Below are 21,811 nucleotides of genomic sequence, written 5' to 3'. Positions count from 1 at the left end.
TGTTACGGGGATGTGACCTCTACTTTATGGTGTCGAACTAAACAAACACATACTTCTCCAGACAAATACTGAAACTGGTGAACTTCAAAATAAGGTAAAAAGCTCCTAGGTTTCCGTGCCGCATGATATGCCACAAAAAATCGAATGATAAGAACAAGAACAAAGTAGGTTATTTTGTTTGCTATTTAACTTGTGTGCAGGTCTTCACAGAATGAGAGGCATAGCAACACTCATGACCCCAGGCTAGTTCTGTTCTTTGGCAGTGTGTGGTTTGGGAGTTGTGTGAAGTGTTTGCAGTCGCTACTAATAATCCAGGTGACATGACAAACATTGCCATTCCCTTGGTCCAGAACAAATAGAGGAGGGCTCACTTGTAAGCAGCATCTGAGCAACAGGCTCACCAGACATCAGCCTCTTCACTCCGACTCTTCCAGACTCCAGCTCTCTTCATTAAGATATTCTGGAAGCAACTGAAGAGTTTCTACAAACGTTTAGGAAATTACAGGTAAAATATATGTGTTTCCTTTTCTCCTTGCCTTTTTTATACGGAATGATAACCAAAATTTAAGTTTTTATAATTAGGCTTTTTAAAAGGGAGGAGATCTTTAACTTTCATTTAAATGTGGAATATTGCTTAATGGTATGGAAAATATGCCACAGATGGTAAAGCAAGCAGGGAAGGCCTGCGCTAGATAACTCTATGTCTTGGTTGCTGTGGGGAAGGTGAGTGAACCATTTTTCCTGTGAGGCATTTTTGCAGATATTTGTAAGGTATTGTAGCTTTGAGAAGGAGTTTGGACAAATGTCCTCATGGCCTGTACATGTGGGCCATGTATAGGACTCGTGATTTGATCTTTAAGGCCTGGGGAAGCCCCTGGAGGGTGATAAACAGAAGAATAACATGATCCGTCTTAGGTTTTCCAGAGGAGAGTGGGTTACGTTAGGGCAGGACTGGCTGGAGGCACAAAGACCCGTTAGGAAGCTATGGAGACAGTCTGATAAACAATGACTATGAGAGACTGAGAAGGGACACAGCAAAGAATGTAAAAAGAGTATGGAGAAGATGAGATGGAGTGGGGACATATTTAGGGACTCAGTCCCCAGCTGGGAGAAGGAGAAGTTTAATGTGACTCTGTAGTTTCTAACTTGGATGATATTAATTTTTCGTATTGTTGAGACTACAATTTTTCTTGTTGAGTTAGTAACTGTTAAGCCATAAACATATTTGCAGCCGGCAGAATGTAGCTCGAGAGGAGAAGCTTCAGGGCATCATGGCAAGAGCTTGGACTGTGGCGGGAGGGGGATGGGTCTGTGTTTGAACCCAGCTCCTCCAGGGGGTGTGACTGCAGCCACGTGCCTTGGAGTTCCCCTTGACGTGAGGGTCGGGACCTCCACCCCCCAGGATTTTTGGGGACGGGGAAGTTGGGTGAGATATTCTAAGTGAACACATTCTGAATGTCAGCTATCGCTTTTTTCTCAGCAGGTCAAGTGGAAGTTTGTTTTCATTTCAGTTAAGGTTCGAGCTGCTCTGACTGCTGTGCAGCGATTCACACGCCCGCTGCTAGAAAGCTGGGGCTGGAAGGAGCATCGGGACCCGCCGGTCCTCCTTCCTCATGTATGGATGTGGATGTGGAGGCAGGCCCTAGGTCTTAGTGTAGGTGCCCATGGGGCAGGTGAGAAGCCCCCGGTAACTCGCTCAGCGCTGCGTCCACTCTTCCACACTCTCCAACACAACGTCACTGGTTTATAAGTGAGAAGCAGGTCACAGGTCCCTAAGGTTTCTGCGAGGGAGGCAGCGTGGCACAGTGGTTCAGAACACCTGCTGCACGGGTTCACCCTGTGCAGCCTCTCTCACCTAAATTTCTGTTTCTATGTCTGCAGGTTGGGAATAACGCTGTGGCTGTGTAAGGCCACCACAGTCAGTGCTTAGCACATCGTGAGCACTCAATGTGGAAACAGATCTTATTTGCTCTAGATCTGACAGGCCAGTGTTATCCAAGCAGGAGACCCACATGGTCTGCAGCATATTTAGGGCCATCTCTATGTCAATAGCATTCAATGGCTTTAGGTGGGGCCTGGACTGGAGCCTCCATGTTGAGGGTGCAGGCAGGGGGCTTGCTCTCTCGCTTCCCTCGGCATTGGAGACAGGTGCCACTTTGCAGCCTCAGGGGGAGTGACACAGGATCTGGATGCTAGGGAGACCACAGCCAATGGGGAAAGTCCACACCATGTAAACGGGTGGTGGGATATGTTGGGGAGGGGTCGCTGGATGAGCCACCTTGGGAGATCTGGTTCCTCAGAAGGGGATCTGTCAGGTTGACCCTATACACTGAAAAAGCAAATCCATCAAAAGCTTCTACTACTAGAGCTTCTTAACTAAATCCCTAGTAAATCTCCTTGCTTCATTTGGTAAATTCAAAATTAATGGCATGATATTTTCACAAGAATATACCATGAAATCATTTTCCTTCTTCTTTTTGGCCAGAGTTTATGTGTTTTAAAGGTTAAACTCAGATTCCAAGTAAACAAAGTGATTGTTTAAATTACTTGTCATCGACCCCACAGCAATAGGTGTTTAGTTTCTGTTTGTATTTACTTTATTTAGTATCTTAGAACCATTTAATAGCAACATAACAGAGCAAAAACGGCACCCTTAGAAACTTGTAAACACAATCAAGACCTGGGCATTACCATGGTTGAAGGATTCCTTTAGTACAAGGAAATACTAGAGAAGTTTGGCAGGCGTGACTTAACTGGCCAAGTCATAGTGAACATCACAGATGGTCAGCTTATAAAAAAGTGAGTTGTGGCTTTTCAGATGATTAACTGGCAGAGTGTGCAAACTTTTGCCATTGGATTCTTATATTCTAGGTTGACTCACTTAAAGAAGAATTGGAATAATTATCTAACAGAAAAAAGACTAATAACAAGTATTATTGCTGAAACATTCTATGAGTAGACTGCTTTCTATACATGATTGGTGAACATTGTATTTCAATTAATTATGTATCTTGATAATATATGAATTAATACTGTGTTATCATGCATGCAATAACAATACTCAATGGAAATATAGTAAAACAGAAATGAAAATAATTTTGTTTTTCCTTGAGAAGGTATTTCAAATTTTTATAGTATTTCAGGGATATTAATATAAATGTCACTTATCACAACAAAGTACCGTAGCTACAGAAGGTGTATGAAATTGACTGTCAAATGAATGGATTGTCCCCAAACTTGTCTGGAGAAAGATGAGATCCTGACAGTTAAAATAAAGTAATTTAAAGTGAATCAACCTTTAAAAACTCAGCAGCTTTGCTATTACTCAAAGGATAAAAACTCGGAATTTAAAATTTCATGTCATAGCTATGTTCACATGTGAAACTAGTGAATATGAATATGGGAGTAAAACTTTTCATTAAAAAAGTAAAGACTAATCAATGATTGCTTTTATTAAATTGCATGACTCACATCTGAAGCTACTTGACATTTCAGGGAATGTATGCCCAAGGCTGTAATAACATTTGGTATATAAACCAGTCTGTAGAATAAGGTAAAAGAAATCTTTTAAGTAGGCTGGGTGTGGTGGCTTACACCTGTAATCCCAGCACTTTGGGAAGCTGAGGTGGGTGGATCACCTGAGGTCAGGAGTTCGAGACCAGCCTGGCCAACATGGTGAAACTCTGTCACTACTAAAAATACAAAAATTAGCTGGGTGTAATCTCAGCTACTCGGGAGGCTGAGGCAGGAGAATTGATTGAACCTGGGAGGCAGAGGTTGCAGTAAGCCTACATGGCACCATGGCACTCAAGCCTGGGTGACAAGAGCAAAACTCTGTCTCAAAAAAAAAAAAAAAGAAATATTTTAAGTAATATTAGGGTTGGTGAAGTATTACTATAAGTTTATAATTATCACATAAGATTTCACATTAATTGATCAAAAAACATTTTCTAGCAGGTGCTAGACAGATGGCATCTTCTTTCACATGGAAGAGCAAAGCAGTTTTCTAAAGGTCTTTGAAATTCCCCAGGGAGTTCTGTGCAAAGACCACGGAGACAGATAAATGCCTTCTATTTCTACAGACTTTGCCCTGAATGGGTAATGCAGTTACTGGTCAACCAGGCAGGCCATATGGAGTCACCCTTTACTGAGGCCCCTGGTAGGCCCAAGTCCTGCAACACTCAAAGATGTCCCAGTAATGACTGTAGACTCCTACTGTTAAGTTTGCATCCTATTATCTGTCCCTTAAGCCTAAATCAGCTCTTCAGAGAGAGAGGAAAACATAACTTGTTTTCCCCCACACCCCAGAGCAGAAGAGTCAGCTCTTGGGGTTGGCTTCCTGACCTCAGACTCCACTCTGGCTGCTGGTGGCTTCCTAAGGAGATCTGAGATTGGGAACAGGCTGAGAGGGAGGGGGTCCTGGGGCTTCTTGTTCCCTTGACCACACAGGAAATTCCTCAGAGACACACTCACTCTGTTATGGGCTCCTCAAAGAGAGCCACTCGCAGAAGGAAAGCCTGGCAGTGAGTGGAGGGCAGCGACTCAGGGACCGTCTCATCTTCTTGGCTCAGTTACCTCCCTGGGTGCCCATGTCCATATATGTGATGTAGACAAAATAGCTCCCTTGTAGAGATGCTTGATATTTAAGAGGTCAGCACATTTTGAATGGCTTACAAGTGTCAGCTATTATTACTATTTGTGTGTGTGTGTGTGTGTGTGTGGTTTTTTTATTTGTTTGTTTTTTTGCGATGGGGTCTTGTTCCTCCCAGGCTGGAATGCAGTGGTGTGATCATAGCTCACTGCAGCCTTGAACTCCTCTTCTCAAGTGATCCTCCTGCTTCAGCCTCCTGCGTAGCTGGGATTACAGGTGCAACCCACTGTGCCTGAATAATTTGTTTCTCATTTTTTATTTTTTGTAGAGGTGAGATCTTACTATGTAGCCTAGGCTGGTCTCAAACTGCTGGGCTCAAGTGATTCTCCTGCCTCTGCCTCCCAAAATGTTGGGATTACAGGCGTGAGCCACCATGCCCAGCCTACTATTTGTTTTTGACAATCAAAATCTTCACACCTTGGACCTAAAGCTCAATAAATTTGTCTAACAAATGGTAATAGCAACAAAGGACTAATATGCATCAGCAGAAATGTTGGCTATTTCATTAGAAATGTGAGTAAACTCATCCCAGGAGCTATTTCAAGTTACGCTGGTGTCAGAGACCACTGCAGAGCTCTTGCCCAACCCATATCTCCTCTGGGTGGGACTTGGCAGCCTCCGTCTCTGTCCTGGTATTCATGATCCCAGGATTGTCGGGACTGGTCAGCACAGTAGACAGATGCCATTGCAGTGGTAGTCTTCAGCCTCTGGAGGGCTTTCTTAATGTAAGCTTTTTTTACTAGAAGGCTTTCCCTCTTTGGTCATTGCAGGGTCTGAGGATGCCACTAAAATGAATGTCACCAATTATGGGTGCCTACCAGGTGCAGCTACTGAGCTCATTTCATGCAGAGGGGTGGGGTGAGGACTCTGGAGCCGGGGCTTGGGCTGGAAACCTAGATCCAGCACTTCATAGTGCAAATGTGGGCGAGTGACCAAGCTCTGTACAACAAAATTTCCTCTGGATAAAACACAGAGAGTGGAAGTACTGAGCTCAGAGGATTGTTGTGACAATAAAAGGTGTTCAGTAAGTGTTCGCTGTTGCCACTGTCTCATGGCACCTTCATGATGTCTCGGTGATTTTTTCACTCCCGTTTCACAGATGACAAAAACAGGCTCATAGAAGTGGTGGACTCTGTGACACACAGTGAATAAGCAGAGAGGCTGTGCTTTGGGGTTAGAGAAAAACTACAGCTATCCACTCTAAACCTTAGAATTCTGTTTTTCCCTAGTTACTAATACATTTTGAGCAAGCCAATTTTATTGGACTCAGAGGCCCGGCTCATCTGACTGATTCCTTGTGGTGGGAGATGTGGATTTCCTACTCCAGTCTCTGAGGATTGAAAGAGCTCAGTGAGAATCCAGCAGAGTTGGCAAGATTGTTGATTTCAATAACCTGTGGGCACACATCTGCAGGAACGTAGGGGAACTCCAGCTTCTCAGAGAGAAGGTGTGAACAGACAGGAGTGTGTCAGTTGAATGGGATTTACGGGCGGCAGAGACAGAGAATTTCTGTGGGGCATTTGCTTTTAGGGATGTCCTAGAGAGAAGTGTGCTACCTGTGATCTGCTCAGTGTGTAAGGCCCAGGAAACCAGATGGGCCAGCCATGGAGCTCAACAGCAAGCAGCAAAACCTTAGCTGGGGCTGGGTGTGGTGGCTCATGCCTGTAATCCCAGCACTTTGGGAGGCCAAGGTGGGCAGATCAACTGATGTCAGGAGGTGGCTCATGCCTGTAATCCCAGCACTTTGGGAGGCCAAGGTGGGCAGATGAGCTGATGTCAGGAGTTTGAGACCAGCCTGGCCAACAGGGTGAAATCCCACCTCTACTGAAAATACAAAAATTAGCCTGGTGTGGTGGTGTGTGCCTGTAATCCCAGGTACTCAGGAAGCGAAGGCAGGAGAATTGCTTGAACCCGGGAGGTGGAGGTTGCAAAACCCAAAAACCTCAGCTGGCCCAAAGCCCTTTATATTGGTCCATTCGCTCTTAGAGATCCACCCAGACAGCAGGATTGCCTCACTCTGCCATAGAGGGGCATGATGAGAGAAAAATCCACAAAGTTCATCAATAGCCCACATGTGGTTAGGCATGTGAGAAACAGGACCCTCACTGTCACTCTCTGGGGGTGGAGAGCGGGGCTTGGAGGGATCTGGGTTCTGACTGGCCTGGTCTCTCATCAGACTTACTTCCTACATTCGACTTTTAGGGATGCTGAAACAAAGCACCACAGACTGTGCGGCTTGAACAACAGACAATGATTGTCTCAGAGTCTGGAGGCTGGATGGCTGAGATCAAGGTGTCGGCAGGGTTGGCCCCTCCTGAGGCTCTGGGGGAGACTCTGTCCAGTCCTCTCCCCAGCTCTGCAGGTTTGCTGGCCATCTTTGACGTTCCTTGTTTAGTGGAGCATCACTCCTGTCTCTGCCTTCATCTTCACAATGGTATTCTCCCTGTATCTGTGTCCAAATTTCCTCTTTCATAAGGACACAGCCCAGTTGGATTCAGGGCCCATCCCACTCCAGGATGACTCCGTCTTAGCCAATCACATCTGCAATGACTCTATTTTCCAAATACGGTCACATTCTGAGGAGCTGAGGGTTGGACTTCAACATATGAATCTGGAGTGGAGCTGGGGGAAGTGGCGGTGAAGCTGGCGGTTGGGGCACAGTTCAACCCTTAACATCTTCCTTTTTCCTAAGAATAATCTTCAACTTCTCTCCACCCCAAACTCAATCAGTGTCATCCTGATAAGAGAGGGAGATGGGAAGACTCAAAAGCCTGCTTCAGAAGGCAGTGAACTGACCCCAAGCTATTCTAGAGGTAGGTGAGGGTTACAGTTTAATGATAAACCTTCTGTGTTGACTCCTTCCAAATCACTCAAAGGGCAGCTCGCATTTTTGGGGCTGTGTCCTCTGAGGAGAGTGAAGGACCTTGCAGGGTAAAGCCCCACCCCTCCCATTTCCTTCTCCTCCAGGGGAGCAGTGGCTAGAGGAATGGGCCAGGCAGGTCAAAGCCATCGGATTTTAGAATCTCTACCTGGTGGCTCTCTCCTTCCAGCTGCTTCTCTGAGGGTTGTCTTAGTGGATTAGTTCTTTTTCTCCAGCATTAGCTGTGGTTTTGTAACCTGAGGCTGGCCAAGGAGAGCTATAGACAGTGGCTCCCAGCTGAGCACAGCGCCACTGCTACCACTAGACCCTGAGCCTCCACCCCAGTCATTTGGAAGTGAAAGAAAGGTAAAAGATATTTAATACTTAACAGATTATTCACAAAGGGCTCAAATCAACAACTAGTAACCCGGAGACAAAACTACTTTAAAGTGAGCTAAGTTAGAAATCATTAAAAGGTTAGATGATACCCAGGCCCAAAGTGCGCTGTGTGGAACCAGCTGAGGCAGGCGGTGAGGTGAGCCACGAACTCTGAACCTCCCTGGTGGCAGAGAGCCTGGTGTGAGGCCTGGAAAACAGAGCCAACCAATTCACTTGCAAGTCCTGGCTGCAGTTCTGGGCTCATCCTGAGCCCTGGGTGTTCCCTGATGTTCCTATAGCTGATTTCAATACTCAAGTCCCTGTAGTTCAAAGGGCAATTTGACTTTTGCTTGTCCAAAGAAAACTTTTAAAATAAAAACTCTTCAATACAGGCAATTACTTTGTCTCTTTTTGTCCAAATGCCAATTTGACATGTTTGTCAGTCTCTCAGTGGCGGAATGTGTGCGTTATCCATCAGCTAAGGGCTTTCATTATATTCTGGTAAATGGGCCAATTTAACCTGGGCATCAGTATCTAGGCATCTTTTTTACAGTCTCAGAGCCTAACACCTTTCAGGAAACTACAAAAGACTTTATTTTTACAGCATAATTCAAAGCTTATCAAAGTCGCAGGAATTTCACTTATTATTATGAGACTTCCTGAGGAAAAGTAAAGTAAAAATATAGGTATGCAGGCTTCTAGAACTTTACTTTTTAGCAGGTGGGATGGAGAAGAAAAAAATACTCCTACTGGTTTTGAGGTCATTATTTTTTCAGTGTAATGAACTTTAAAAGCAATAAGCAATGGGAAGCTAGACCTCACTTTGTAGGTTCAGGGAAAAAAAATCACCCGTCTTTTTTGTGGTAGAAAAATCTCTCGTAAAGGCATAGATTTGAGACCATGTAACAGAATTTTGGTGTCCTCTGAAGCATTTCTGTAAAATCTGTGGAAGAAATGCTTGTGATTGGTGTGATCTGTGATTACTTCATTAGATCAGGCTTTGCCTATACATCCAAATGATTTATTTTCTTGTTTATGTGTGCATTGTGGTTAGGGAAGGTAGAAAGAGATTTGTCTCTAACCTAATGCTTGGCACATAGTAGGAGCTTCTCTCCGATAATTTTGGCTTCAAACAAAAGCAACATGAAAAACAGACACATATACTTCTTTCTCATTAAAAAAAGTGAATATATAGTCCAGGGCTGGCATGGTGGACTTACGGTGCTAAAACTACACTCCTTCTGTCTTTTCATTCTGCTGTGATTCGCTACCATTCCCATGGTCACCTCACGGTCCATGAAGGCAGCTAGAGCTACAGCTATTCAACCACATTCTAGGACAGGGAGAAGGAAAAGGGGCCATAAAGGCGACCCGTCTCTATTAATGAGTCTTACCGAAGGTACCACATAACACTGCTGTTTCCAGCTCAGTGGTTGGAACAGTGACATGGTGACAGGTGGCTGCAACAGAGACTGGGAAATATGCATGGATTCGGGAAAAAAGTCAAAATCCTTTTATTAAAAAGACAGGAAGAATGCATTTTGAGACAGCTAGCAATCCCTGCTACACTGCTCAAAATAATGTTTGTTGAATTGAATTGGATCAATTGGCCAGAACTGGTGGTGGTGTTCTTGAGTTATTTTGTTCTTGAGGTATTTTGAGATATGTTGTTGAAGATATTTTATCTTCCCCCTTGAAAAATGGGGTAGGAAGTTTCTGTACCTTTAGTGTGATAAGTGTGGGACTTGGGAGAGAGAATGCTGACATAAGTACATCTTTGGCTGACACCAACTTACTCTGGGCAAGGACATTAAGACGTTTGTGCTCTTTTATCCTGAGGAAGTTGGGTGTGAACACGAATGGTGTGAGACAAATGCTTTCAAGTTCCACAGTATGTGCCAGGCACATTGTAAGGTGAAAATGAAGTGCTCTGGTGACAAATGAGAACAATCTGAAGATCTCTCCAGTTTCCTCCACATAGTCACCACAGGGGACAAAATCTGGAGAAGCCTCCAGTTCCCTCATGAATTTGGAAATCATTGGCATTATAAGTGGTTCCATCACTTGTGTGTTTGTATGACCAACCAACAGTAAGTTATTCAACATTGCTAAGCCTCAGTTTCCTCATCATTAAAATGAGAATAATAAAAATCCCTATGTTCTGGGCTTGCTGTGAGGATTTTAAAAAATGCATGTAAAGAGCTTTGCTCCACGCCTGGCACGTACTAAACACTCAATAAATATTAGCTATTCTTATTAATAATGCAAAAAAGAGCAGAGGAAAAATGCCTAAAGTTATGTTCCTAGAAGAGCAAGTCCTGGTTGGATGATTAAGTAATTATAGGAAGATTATGTCAGTCAGAAGTGGGGAGCAGTCATGGAGGGCCTAGGAAAGCACACAACACACAAAGGCCAGCCCACTTGTCTGCCCACTCTTACTGAGAGGCCTTCTTAATGAATTGTTTCAGATTGTTGGGGTCTCAAAGGAAAGGCTCTGTCAATTGTGGATAAAAGTATATATGGCTATATTAGCATGATGCCATTTTGCATTTGATTTTGGTTCCTCATTCAGTATATAAACTTGTGATTGTAATATGCCTTGCCTTGTAGATCTAAGTACAGGGAAAGCATGCATGGGCCATATTGGCTTGAGTATTCAGCTGTGACTCCCACTGTAAGATGAACAAAGTGGCATTCTGGTGTTATACATTATTCTCTTTGAGGTTGGTTAACGGGGGTCTGCCACCCAAGTGAAAAAACATTCATTGTCTCTGCCCACCATGTGCTTCATAGGCATCTTCTTTTGGAACTTTTTCCCACAAGTTTTTACACCAAGTAATGAATATAGGAAGCTGTCACCACAGACTCATCGAGGGCCCAGTGGTTGTCAGGCACTGTGTTAAGGACTGGGGAATACTGCGGTGAACAAAAGGGACACTATCCCCACCTTGTGGAGCAAAAGTCCAACAGGACAGAGAGTTGGTAAACTATTACTACATCATCACAGACTATGCACTGCATGATGTCAGAAAGAAGCCCAGTCACAGGGGCAGTAAGACAGGGAGGTGGACGTAGACAGGCTGGTGTAGGAAAGGTTCCCTCTCAGTCTCCACCTGAGACCTGGAGGACGAGTGGGAGTATGGAGACAGCACACACCCCACACTGGAGTCTGCGTGTTCCTCTTCCACCTTTCTCTCATGGGTGTTGGGTGGGGAGAGGGGAAGCTACATCATGAGCCCTGTCCCCTTGAATCTGGACCTGTCCACTCTGTGTGTTCCCTTGAACGTCTCCACGCTTGCACCCTGTGTGGCAGCCACTGCAGCCCGATATTACAGCCTCCCCTAAGATGTGGAAAACCCAACTGCTCAGAAGGAAGCCCGTGTTCCTGGGATGTCATGAGGGAGGGATAAGGAAAGACAGCATCACAATATTCATCCTGGCAGGATGCTGTCTCCATTCTTCAGAAACCAATGGAATGGGTATTTAGTGTTCTGTGAATCTTTGCTTTTACGTAAATTTTTTTAAAGAAATTTTTTATTTTTATTTTTATTTTTAGACGGAGTCTCGTTGTCTCCCAGGCTGGAGTGCAGTGGCATGATCTTGGCTCACTGCAACCTCCCCCTTCCGGTTTCTAATGATTCTCCCGCCTCAGTCTCCCGAGTAGCTGGGATTACAGGCATATGCCACCAAGCCCAGATAATTTTTGTATTTCTAGTAGAGATGGGGTTTCACCATCTTGGCCAGTCTGTCTCGAACTCCCGACCTCATGTGATCTGCCTGCCTTGGCCTCCCAAAGTGCTGGAATTACAGGTGTGAGCCACCACACTTGGCCTATGTAACCTTTTTTTATTTTTATTTTTTAATCAAACCTTTCTTTGCTGTTTTCAAACAAACACGTGGAACATACTCTCACAGAAACCTAACAACCAAAAAGTGTTGGAAAGGAAAAGCGGCTTTGTGGTTTACATTAAATAATATATGCTTATTCATAATTTATCTTTTCAGCCTGTTAGACTCCATTTTTAAGTAGAAAACAGAAAGACAGCCATCAGGCCCAAGAGAAGTCTTAAATATATCTTTGAAGTTTGGAAGTGACTCATGCCGTGAGTCTGGAAGTGTAGGTTTCTTTTGAAACATGCACTGCTGCTGCAGCTGTAATCACTGCCTCGTCGGCACTGGCAGCCTAGGTGGGCAGCAGGGCTCATGTCAGCTGTGACTGGTTGTCATCACATCCCATAGGATACGCTTGCTCCTTCTGTTGCCAGCCCTACATTCTCCCCCTCCTGCCTGTCTAGACAGCCCCTTCCCTTAAAGGAGAGACCCTGCAAGCTCTGCGCCGGCCCTGCCTGCAGCACACACACTGTGCCCTCCCCTCCTTACTCTGCTGGGTGCTAAATCCTCACCTCCATTCCCCATCTCTGTGTAAACCTCGTTGGCTTATGAAAGTCTCCCTTGGCCCACAGACTGATTTCCCCAGGACAGCCTCTGTTCCACAGCACTCATCACACTTGCAGTCACTTGCAGAGAGCTGATCTTCCTGGGAAACCCTGGGTCCTCCTTGGCAGAGACTGTGTCTTCCTGCACATGGTTGTGTCCTGGTGCCTAACACATCATAGGTGCTTAATGAATAGGATTCTTGTCTGAGAGATGTGGCTCCTCCTTCCCAGGACCACAGTCAGATTTCTCAGAGTCAGGAGTGGGCTCGGAGCCCCTGTGCACCCCAATTCTGTACGGCACCGTGGACGGTTCCACTTAGACCAGGTGGAAGGACTGGTAAGATCCATCAGCTCAAGCCCTCCTTTTCAGATGTGGCAACAGAATTAGTTTGCTAGGACTGTCAAACAGAGCACCATAAACTGGGTTGGTTAGACAATAGAAATGTATTGTCTGCCGGTTCTGGAGGCTGGAAGTCTGAGATCAAGGTATCAGCAGGGTTGGTTCCTAAGGCCAGTGAGGGAGGATCTGTCCAGGCCTCTCCCCCAGCTGCTGGTGGTTTGCTGGCCTTTTTTAGTGTTCCTTGACTTGAGGAAGTATCAGTCCAGTCTTCACACGCACTCTCTCTGAGGGTGTCTGTATCCAAATTTCCCTTTTCTTGTAAGGACACCAGTGATTGGATTAGGGCCTACCGTAATCACCTCATCTTAACTTGATCATCTTAAGTTAAGTTGTCTATTTGCAGATAAGGTCACATTCACAAGTACTGGGGGGAAGGACTTCGATATATTTTAAGGAACCCAATTCAGCACTAAACAGTGACTCAGTTAATAACACATCATTCTCCCTGCTGAAAGATGATCCTACTCACCCATGCTTTATAGAATAAAGGGGTCATGCTGTTTTCCCAGGTGTAGTCTTATTTGTTGCTCTTTGTGAGCAGGAACTGGAAGACAGAGGAAAACCCTGGTTATAAAGTAAGAGGTCATCTGCCTGGGTGATGGGGCTACTTGCTAAGTGTGGAACATGGTCTGCACACGGTGTTGCAGCTGACTGGCATCAGGCCCACTTGACTGCACATCCCATAAGAAGCCCAATCACAGGAGTTGTTAGTCTCCTGGATCAATAAACAATTATTTAGAGAAAGTGACTTTGTCAACAATTTAATTAAAATCACCCAACCTATGAAATTAGAAATAATTCAAGTTTGAGCACATATTAGCTGTGTGGCCTAGGCAAGTCAGTTGTCCGGATAGCAACATACTCTGTAGAGCACTGGGATTAGGTAACTTCTGAAGACCCTTTCGGCTGGAACCTTCTTTGGATTATGTGGTTCTTTTTGTGTTGAAAGCAGAAACGTCCTCTAAGGAGTTGGGATAGACAAGTATGAAAAGAAATTAAATGAAGTGCTTTTCCTCTTCATTATCATCGTAGATATGAGGTGGTTCTTGCCTCTGCACAGAAGAAAGATGCTAGATCTCTGTTTTGATCCACTTTTATGTACTCAATGTCTACTCCTTGCAAGAGATGAACCAGCACACAGGACATGGGAGCTCTGCTGATAGGGTACCACTCCTGGCTCACCCTACTGGTCTCACCCTGTTGGGCTGGTGGTGTTAGCATTTACATGGGTTGAATGTATCATTTTCATCTTCAAAATAACCAATTTTCCAAAGAGTTATTTCTGTAAGTATCTAATAACATATTTAAGAACCAAATCAGAGTGTCAGTTGTACAACGAAGTCTTCAGGCTTATAGACACTCACTCTTTACAATCTTGGCTTAAAAAATCTTACTAATAATAGTATCTTGACTATAAATAGAGATTTTCTAATGTCCTCTCCTGCTATTGTATTGCTTATTACAATGCTAAATGTATCATAATCCCTTTTTTTGGCCATAAAACTGTGCCCCTTGATTGTGAGAAGGATATAAAATAGACCAGATGTCTTAACCAAGTTTGGATAAATCAGTCATCACCTTCTTTTTTTTCCAAGAAGAATGAGGCATAACAGCTTGAGTGATGCACAGACTTTATTTTCCATTTGGTCTTTCCAAAGCAAACAGAACCAAGGTGTAAAGTCTGCTAACGGCACTGTGTCAGCTGTGTGGCATTCAGTTTTAAGGACGCAAATGTCGCTATTGTGAAAAGAGAGGGAGGTTAAATTATTAGTGTTTAGTCTCGTTTAACACTGAGACCAAAAATAACAACCTCAGGAGAAAGACAAAGAGAATGACTAATGAACTCAGTTCTAGTTTAATGTTTGAGAGGAGCATAGACTCTGATATGAAACTAGGAAGATGAGCTCTTAATGTGGTAGCTTTTCCCTCAAATATAAGAATTCTTAGATTTAAATTTAAATAGGAAATTATTTTAGAATTTTACTTTTTGCAAAAAATGGTAATAATAAATACAAGAAGTCCCACTCAACAAGGTCATAATGAGGCAGAGTGGATCTGCAGTAACATAAAAATAGTCAGACATCAGAGCATTTTTTATCCCAAAATTTTATAGAATGTGTTATGTGTTGCTCACTAGAAGGGTGTTGAATATACATGGCATTTAGAACACAAAGCAACATTACAAGATTGGAACAACTCCAATGTTTAAGTGAAGAAAACATAATATAGAGGGTTAATAGTCTGCTCAGGTTCATCCAGTTAGGAAGTATTTAACACTAAACTCAGGAATCAAGCAGGGAGCAGGATCATTTGACTCAAGTCCTGAGCTTTCAGAAAACTCAAGTTTTCCTATGAAGAGGACCTGCACATGGCAGGTACTGCTCTCATGCTGCTTTCCAGGTGTGAGAATCAGATGAGCACAGAGGCCTGGTTGTGATACCAATTCCGATGGCATCATTAAGCCAGGCCTATACCATGGAGTTAGAAGGAGAAGGACTGGAAAAAGTCCTGGTGATGCACCCATGACAGTCTGAGGCACTACAGGGCACACAGAGATGAGGGAAACACAGTTCCTCAGAGCACTTTTAGGTAGTGTACATATCATGATGACAGGGAGGCTCCAGGTGCCATGAAACAACTGTGAAAGAATGCTATTGGGAGCCGAAGCAGGGTGAGACCATGGTAGCACAGGTCTTTCTGAAGCCCATTCCACGTATGGCTATTGCTGGTGGTGACCGCAGCGCTAGGACAGAGGAGAGGAAAGGTCTGTTAGAGGAAGGGGAGCATGGCATGGGCCTCAAGGATGGGTAGGTTTTGGGTAAGAAGAAAGGGGGTGGGAGATGGCATTCTAAGCAGAGGGAATCATGAGAGAGAGGCATAAAGAGGAGCATCACTTGGGACAAATATTGGGAGATGTAGCCCTAAATTTGTAAGACTGGGGCCTGGGAGCATTCCATTCCAGGGATTCTAAACTTGGTCTGAATGTTGTCTAAGAAATCTGGGAAGAGGCTTTGGTTAGTCTATGAAGTTTTATTTGAAACTAAATATATGTACATGTTTCACTTATCTACATTGTTGGATTGAAAAAAAACACTTCAGAGATAACTTCAAAATTAACTGCCTTACAACAACAACTTATTTCCTCTAGTTCTGTAATCTGTGCTGGGTTAGCCAGGAACTAAAAAATTGTTCCAGAACCCCAGTCTGGTGTTTGGGGCCCTGCCACCTGTTTTCAGGCCTCCTTCATGTTCAGTGCCTATTCTCCTGCAAGAGTTTGAAGTAACAGCTAACCCTATCAAGGGGTTCCTCATCAAAGGCCATCTTTGGGGATATTTCTATATTTTATATTGAAACTTCCACTGCTGTCAAGTACAGAACTTGTACAAAAGAGTGGGTGTCTTGAAGGCCAGTCTTGACTCAACACAAATAATAAGATTCTTTTATCCAGAGCTGTTCAACTATGAACTTCATCCCAGGTCAATGAGTCCTCTACTAGTAGATGATTTGAAGCAGAGGGTGGATACTATGACTCAGGGGTTCTGCAGATACAAATCCTTCACCCCAAGACTCCACTGCACCAGCAGATGCTCTTATGATGATCTGGAAGCTTCAAAGGGTCCTGATTTAGTTGTTCCCTAATGTAACAAGGATACTGAGATTGAGAAAAACCAACAGTGTTAGGAAACAGCAGTGCACTTGATAACTGGAAGCACAAACAATGTGTATTTCTTTCTTGAAGAAAAATTAAATTTTTAATTTTTAGTTTTTGTGGGTACATGCTAGGTATATATATTTATGGGGTACATATGTTTTGATACAGGCATGCAATGTGTGATAGTCACATCATGGAGAATGGAATAGCCATCCCCTTGCATTTATATTTTGTGTTATAAACAATCCAGTTTACTCTCTTTTAGATATTATAAAATGTACAATTAAGTTTACAATCATCACCTCGTTTGCTATCAAATAATAGGTCTTTTTAACTTTTGTTTTTATTTTAGGTTCAGGGATATTTAGGTTCATGTGCTGGTTTGTTATATAGCTAACCTCGTGCTGTGGGTTTGTGTATGGATTATTTTGTCACGCAGGTACTAAGCTTAGTACCCAATAGTTATTTTTTCTGCTCCTCTCCCTCCTCTGCACTCTATCCTCAAGTGGGCCCCAGTGTTTGTTGTTCCCTACTTTGTTCCCATGAGTTCTCAAAAATAATGTCTATTTCTATAGCACTGTGTTCAATGGGTGAGAGTGGAGTTCTTTCTCATGCGAGTGTGTGAGCAGAGAGAAGGCAGGCACCGCTTTCTTAATCATTCTGTAGTTGCTGCATTAAAAGGTTCCCACCTATGTGCTATTTACATATTCTGGGGAGAAAAAGAAAGAATGAACATGTCAGACTCTTTTTTTTTTTGAGACAGAGCCTCACTGTGTCACCCAGGCTGGAGTACAGTGGTGTGATCTCGGTTCACTGCAAGCTCCGCCTCCCGGGTTCATGCCATTCTCCCACCTCAGCCTCCCAAGTAGCTGGGACTACAGGTGCCCGCTTCCACGCCCGGCTAATTTTGTTTTTGTATTTTTAGTAGAGGCGGGGTTTCACAGTGTTAGCCAGGATGGTCTCGATCTCCTGACCTCGTGATCTGCCTGCCTTGGCCTACCCAAAGTACTGGGATTACAAGCATGAGCCACCGCACCCAGCCAGAACATGTCAGACTCTTAACACTGATTAATGCTGTAATCAGCCTGGCAACAGCTGCTTGCTTAACGGCTTCATTTGCAGCCACAGAAGTGTGTGTTTGTACTTCTCTTGCATTACTTATCGGCAACCTAATTTATATTGAGCCTCTTCTCATGCTTTAAAGATGTTCTTCAAAGATATGGTAGATGTCAGCAAAGTCATCACCAGTCATGTAAAGTGGATGATGCCACTGGGGTTCACAGTGAAGAGATCCTAACCTACGGGTTCTCATTTTAATTTGGAATCATAGTGTAATTAATTATCCTTATTCTAGACATGTAACAGATCTGGTTACAGTCAAAGGCAGGGAAAATATTAGAAGTCTGGAAGTGAAAACACTGGGAAGTGATTTATCTTCAGGGCAAGAGTTAATCTCTTTCCACTTTGGGCCTGGAAATTCATGGGTTTTGTTTTCTAGATAAGACTTCCTATAACACTGGCCAACTAGAATATGTTGGTTGGCAATTCTAGGTGTGGACGGTGCTATCAGTAGCCCCAGGTTAAATTTTATAGACATTTCTGAAAACTTGGTTTGATTAAGCTGATTGATCAGGATAGGTTTAAGTTTCTTTGTAATGTATGATGTTATTTGTAGTTGCTCTATGTATTATTCTAATAATGTATACATGAAATGAAAATTTAATCTGTTTTTTTTTTTTTTGAGATGCTGTTTCACTCTGTCACCCAGGATGGAGTGCAGTGGTACAATCTCAGTTCACTGCAACCTCTGCTTCCTGGGTTCAAGTGATTCTCCTGCCTCAGCCTCCTGAGTAGCTGGGATTACAGGCACAAGCCACCATACTCAGCTAATTTTTGTATTTTTAGTAGAGATGGTGTTTCATCAAGTTGGCCAGCCTGTCTTGAACTCCTGACCCCAAGTGACCTGCCTGCCTCAGCCTCCCAGAGTGCTGGGATTACAGGCGTGAGCCACCGTACCCGGCTGAAAACTTCTTTAAATCAGGGAAAGCTATCTGAATAGATGGGAAACAACTGCCTATTTTTGGTGTAAAAACTGTCAATCATTTATATGTGATTTATACATAAGAGGGAACATGTTGCTGTCATATTTACTGAAAGATAAATGCTAAAAAAGAATATGCCTTCTATGTAGTTCTTTATATTTACTTATTTACATTTTTTGCTTATGAAATTTTGAGACTAGTGTATTATCAGATTCACCCTCTTCTTTAGTGTGTTATGAAGCAGTCACATGTATTGTGAATTACTTATGACTACTAATGATAGCTAACATGATTTTTTACTAGATGCTATGCTACTTTATCTCATTTAATTCTCAAGATAATATTGTAAGATATATACTCTCATAACCTCCCCATAGTGTAGATGAGGAAATGGAGGCTTAGATTGTTTAACTACCCATCACAGAGCTGGAAAGCATACAGGAGGGGCTCAAATCCAGGTGTGACCTTTGTTAAACTGCACTTTTGAATCAGTGCACTTCACTGGTTGTTCACATGGTGCCTTGATAACTTCAGACTTGGATAACTTCCAATGATGAGAGTTTGGTAGACATTTTCAGAGAGGAGGAGATGAAAGCATGACAAACATTTTCTAATTATAGAGTGAGAAATAGGAGCTCAGAGGAATCAACTAATTTTTAATTTTTTAATTTTTATATTTTTAGGGACAGAGTCTCCTTCTGTTGCCCAGGCTGGAGTGCAGTGGTGCAATCATAGATTATTGCAGCCTTGAACTCCTAGTCTCAAGTGATCCTCTTGCCTCAGCCTCCTGACTATCTGGGACTATAGGTGCACCATCATGCCTGGTTAATTTTTTATTTTATTTTTTGTAGAGATGGAATCTTGCTATGTTGCCTAAGCTGGTCCTGAACTCTTGGCCTCAAGTGATCCCCCCTCCTCAGTCTCCCAAAGTGCTAGGATTATAGGTGTGAGCCACTGCACCTGGCCTAATTTTTTAAGAATGTTAGTTGACAAAAATTAGTTGAAATTTTCCAGAAGCAGTTCTACATCTCATGCTATATTTCATTTCTTTTGCCTCTGAATTTTACTCTGGAAGTGAAATTTTTTAAAATTTCTAATGAGGGTCCCAGGATCATATAGTACCTTTCAAATAAAAATATCCTATATCATGTGTACACAAAACGAGCTGCTGTGTTCTTTTGTTTAGTTGATCAAAGAAGAGCTTTCAGCATTTATTAAGCACTACACACTATGCTAAGTAAAGTACTTCATTTAATCTTCACAAGCATGGTGTAAGCTGGTATTACTATAGCTGAGGAAACAGTCTCAGGGCAGTTAAGTTCCTTAACAAAAGTCGTACATATTGTAAGCCACAAAGCTGGGATTACAACCCACTCCTGCCTCATCCCCCTTCTTAGAAACAGATTTACTGTCCCCTGAAGATGAGGGAAATAAAGCCATTTCCCCAAATAAGCAAATTCTATTCTTTTAGCTACCTTCCAACTCTCTTAGTTCCAATGCTTCACTTGTAAGGTTGGATGCTTAGTCAATGTGAGCTCTAATTCAAAACCTGCCACAAAGTTTCAAAAACTGCACTGGTGTGTTGTTTCAAGAACTCCAATCTAATCACCACAGTCTTTGTCTAGGAAACAGACATCAGGGGCCTCAAGTGTCCAGATTTCCATTTGGTGTTATCTCAGTAGACACACAGCTGCAAATCAGTAGCAACAGACAGCCTCGTTTAATGATTCTTAACATTTTCCTCCAAATGAGAGAGAAAACTAAGCAAACTGAGGATGAGATTAGTCAGCATGTTTTAGATCCATAAAGACTCAAGAAGCTGAAATGCAGGATTAATTCTGAAGGCTGAAGAGCTGGAGGTATTAATGACTCACCTTCCTAAGGAGACCAACTCCTCTCTTGTCACTTTGAGTGATGAAGACTCTGGTGTCTTGTGGCATTTTTTCCCCCCTGTGGATGGGGCATTTGGGATTACTGAGTTGCCTGTAGGAATGAGTCCTAACATTCTCTTACATCCTGTGTGAGGGAGAAGTTCTGGGTCAGCATCCTTATGACACGTGGTCCTGTAAGTCTGTTCTGATCCTGATTCAAAGCTTTGAATGGGTCCAGCATCCCTGAAACCACCATGGAATGGTCAGCAATCTAAATGTGGTCATTGTGCATCAGGCTGCTATTCCTTTGTCCTGCTCGCAGTTAGGGAAGCAGGGACCTCTCTACCCGACTCTGTACTCTGGTGTTTCCCCGGCCTCTGAGCCTAAGTTCCTTATTCCTACGAGTTAAATACATGTTCCAATCCCTTTCTCAGAATCAGCCTGCACACAGGGAACTGCAATGTTCACCAGCTTCTCTCCAGGACTGGTAGACACAGCCTGTCTCCTGGGAGTGCAGTGCTCTGCTCCCTCACATTCTTCCTGGGTCAGGAGAGGACCTCCTGTCTGTGAGAGCCCTGGACCAGGTACCAACAAACCCTGACAAAGGTGCTGTAGTAATGGCCCAGAGCAGCAGAAAAAGCAAGGCTTTTTTAGACAAATGACTTAAATTGTGGCTCCAACACATATTCAACTGGCTTGAAGGCCCCAGGAAACTCTCAGTTTCCTTATCTGTAGAATGAAGTGAATAACTGCTGTGCAGGTCAGAGTCAATGTATATAAAGCACTTGGTGTAATGCCTGGCATGTAATAGCCACTTAACAACTAGTAGCATTTATTATGTCTTTTAATGAACTTTCCGGACAGTGAGAAGCAAAATGTAATGTAGACTTTTTTTTTTTTTTCGAGATAGAGTCTCACTCTGTCGCCAGGCTGGAGGGCAGTGGTGCGATCTTGGCTCACTGCAACCTCTGCCTCCTGGGTCCAAGTGATTCTCCTGCCCCAGCCTCCCAAGTAGCTGGGATTACAGGCATGCAAACCACACCCAGCTAAATTTTGTATTTTTGTAGAGACGGGTTTCACCATGTTGGCCTGGATGGTCTCAATCTCTTGACCTCATGATCCACCCCTCTTGGCCTCCCAAAGTTCTGGGATTGCAGGCCTGAGCCACCGTGCCCAGCCTCACATATACATTGTTAAGCCATTGGGATAGTTTGTAATATTGGAAACAGTGAAATCAGGATTTGAATTCTTATGCAGTAGTCCCAGTGATCTTCAGAGAATGCACATCTTGCAGATCACCTGAAGTCAGGAGTTTGAGACCAGCCTGGCCAACATGCCAAAACCCCGTCACTACTAAAAATACAAAAATTAGTTGGACATGGTGGCGGGCACCTGTAATCCCAGCTACTTGCAAGACTGAGGCAGGAGAATTGCTTGAACTCGAGAGGTGGAGGTTGCAGTGAGCCAAGATTGTGTCACTGCACTCTAGCCAGGGTGACAGAGTGAGACTCTGTCTCAAAA

General features: G+C 43.5%; 1 protein-coding gene across 1 annotated transcript in view; it reads left to right on the top strand.

Annotated features, from left to right (window-relative positions):
- The first annotated feature begins 353 nt into the window (after positions 1 to 353).
- Positions 354 to 21,811, top strand: part of RP1 (retinitis pigmentosa 1 (autosomal dominant)) — a 56,414-nt gene continuing 34,956 nt past the window's right edge. The window contains exon 1 of the mRNA XM_011937580.1: positions 354 to 505. The gene's annotated coding sequence lies outside the window, so the exon portion shown is untranslated. The remainder of the gene's footprint in view (positions 506 to 21,811) is intronic.

Source organism: Colobus angolensis, unplaced genomic scaffold (genome assembly GCF_000951035.1).
Source record: "Colobus angolensis palliatus isolate OR3802 unplaced genomic scaffold, Cang.pa_1.0 Scaffold166, whole genome shotgun sequence".
In the NCBI taxonomy this organism is placed as follows: domain Eukaryota; kingdom Metazoa; phylum Chordata; class Mammalia; order Primates; family Cercopithecidae; genus Colobus; species Colobus angolensis.
The sequence above is the reverse complement of the archived record's forward strand: the minus strand, read 5'-3'. Positions and strand labels throughout refer to the sequence as shown.